Source organism: Bison bison, unplaced genomic scaffold (genome assembly GCF_000754665.1).
Source record: "Bison bison bison isolate TAMUID 2011002044 unplaced genomic scaffold, Bison_UMD1.0 scf7180017864175, whole genome shotgun sequence".
NCBI classification, from domain to species: Eukaryota; Metazoa; Chordata; class Mammalia; order Artiodactyla; family Bovidae; genus Bison; species Bison bison.
Window position 1 is genome coordinate 71,405 of NW_011494747.1, and position 2,849 is coordinate 74,253.

The 2,849-nt window shown below is 41.5% G+C and overlaps 1 protein-coding gene across 1 annotated transcript in view; it reads right to left on the bottom strand.

The window, feature by feature from the left end:
• LOC104990283 (reelin) overlaps positions 1 to 2,849 on the bottom strand; it is a 531,703-nt gene that overhangs the window by 69,967 nt on the left and 458,887 nt on the right. The gene's annotated exons all lie outside the window — the stretch shown is intronic.

A 2,849-nucleotide genomic window follows, 5' to 3' on the forward strand; every position in this document is an offset into this window, starting at 1 on the left:
CTCCCAGATCACTCTGTTGAAATCAGCATCTTTCCCAGCATAAGTTTACTTTCTATCTCATCAGCTTATTTATTTCTCTCTAGCCCATCAATCTAACATCCTGCTCATTTCTTTTATTCTTGATGTTCTGACTCCTCTTACTACAATATAAGTTCTCTTAACGGTAGCGCTTTTGTCTGTTGTGCTCATTACTGCCATCCTGCTACATGGCAGTTTGCATTTCTTGTCCCCTTTACCATATGTGCTCTTTCCTTCCACCACATGGCTGGCAACACCCAGAAGCTACCCAGCAGCTGCTTCATTATCCTGGGTGCTGGATGAGAACCTCAGATGACCCATGAGGAAAATGCAGCACAGAGGACAAATCTGATGTTTTAACCCACAGAGACTGAGAGTTGCCTGTCACTGTAGCATAATCTAGCTCATCAAGACTGATGCATCTGTCTTTTGGTGACACTGTATCCATGAAACTTAGAACAGTGCCTAGCTTAGAGCAGATTCTTAATAAACGCTGTCAAAGAGACCAGGAAATACAAAATACAAGTTTCTAGACTGCTGATTCAATGTATAGATGATCTGGATAATTACTAGACTAACAGTACTGAGATACTTAGAAAAGTCAAGGAAGCTTTCAATTACTAATGATAAGGCCAAGGATATTTAGAACTGATGAACAGAGCTATCGGTGGCTCTACTGACTAACGGCTACTGTAGTGTTTAAGCCAATATGTTTTACATAGTTATGCCTGAGACAATAACAAACTTGAAAGCTGCAAAATTCTTCACATGCTTTTCATGAGATCAAAGTTTGGAGGAGGATCCATCTGAGAAGCTTATGGATTTTATGCCAGGAACCAACTCATAGGTAGGGTCCCTTAAGGAATCCTATCATATCTGTATAGCAACTGAAGGCCAACTATGTATACTTGAAGTGTTTTTGCATTTCTTTCAGCACTGAATCATGGAGGCAGAAGATGGTGTGGATGTCTGAGAGAATAGGGATCTGGGGAAGGGGAGAGGAATAGGCTCTAGTGGTCTGAATCTCTGCTCGTCCACTTACTGATAGCGTGATCTTGAGTAAGTTATTTGTCCTCTCTGTGCCCCAACATCTACATCTGTAAAATAGGATAAATTATAGTACCTATGGCAAAGGGATATGGTGAGGATTAAGTGCATTAACAGATAGAACACCTGGAACAGTGCCTTGCATATATAACTGCTCAGTAAAAATTCATATCTATTATTACCAACAACTGCTCCTTCTACCAAAGGATCTGTTTACAGGCAGGAAGCAGTGTATGATCTGCAATCATTCCTAGTCCCCTACAGTGCTGAATGTAAGTCTCTGCAGTTTTGTTTTCTCCTTGTGTAAAGTTATAAAGGAATGTGTGTGTGTGTGCTATGTAGCTTTAGTCATGTCTGATTCTTTACGAGCCTATGGACTGTACCCTGCCAGGATCCTCTGTTCATGGGATTCTCCAGTCAAGAATACCAGAATGGGTTGCCATGTCCTCCTCCAGGGGATCTTCCTGACCCAGGGGTCGAACCAACACCTCTTATGCCTCCTGCATTGGCAGGTGGGTTCTTTACCATTAGTGCCACTTGGGAATTCCTGTAAAGGAACAGGTTTTCCCAAAACAAATATGTTTCTAGGCTTAAGGATCTGGATGAGGAAACTTAGAGACCAGGGCTCTCTGCAGTTACCCGTTTACTGATGGAGAGGAGAAGGAATGATTTAGGGTAGTGTATCCATTTACAAAGAATGTTCAAACTACCACACAATTGTACTCATTTCACACGCTAGTAAAGTAGTGCTCAAAATTCTCCAAGCTAGGGTTCAACAGTAGTATGTGAACTGAGAACTTCCAGATGTTCAAACTGGATTTAGAAAAGGCAGAGGAACCAGAGATCAAATTGTCAGCATCCGTTGGATCATCGAAAAAGCAAGAGAATTCCAGAAAAACATCTACTTCTGCTTCATTGACTATGCTAAAGCCTTTGACTGTATGGATCACAACAAAATGTGGAAAATTCTTCAAGCGATGGGAATACCAGACCATGTTACCTGCCTCTTGAGAAACCTGTATGTAGGTCAACAAGCAACAGTTACAATCAGACATAGAACAACAGACTGGTTCCAAACTGGGAAAGGAGTACATTAAGAGTGTATATTGTTACCCTGCTTATTTAACTTACATGCAGAGTACATCACGTGAAATGCCAGGCTAGATGAAGCATAAGCTGGAATCAAGATTGCCAGGAGAAATGTCAATAACCTCAGATATGCAGATGACACCACCCTTATGGCAGAAAGTAAAGAGGAACTAAAAAGTCTCGTGTTGAAAGTGAAAGAGGAGAGTGAAAAAGTTGGCTTAAAGCTCAACATTCAAAAAACAAAGATCATGGCATCCGGTCCCATCATTTCATGGCAAATGGATGAGGAAACAATGGAAATAGTGACAGACTTTATTTTTTGGGGCTCCCAAATCCCTGCAGATGGTGACTGCAGCCATGAAATGAAAAAAATGCTTGCTCCTTGGAAGAAAAGCTAAGACAAACTTAGACAGCATATTAAAAAGCAGACACATTACTTTGCTGAGAAAGGTCCATCTAGTTAAAGCTATGGTTCTTCCAGTAGTCATGTATGGATGTGAGAGTTGGACCAATAAGAAGGTTGAGCACAGAAGAACTGATGCTTTTGAACTGCGGTGCTGGAGAAGACTCTGGAGAGTCCCTTGGACTGCAAGGAGATCCAATCAGTCAATCCTAAAGGAAATCAACCCTGAATATTCACTGGAAGGACTGATGCTGAAGCTGAAGCTCCAATACTTGGCCACCTGATGCAAAGA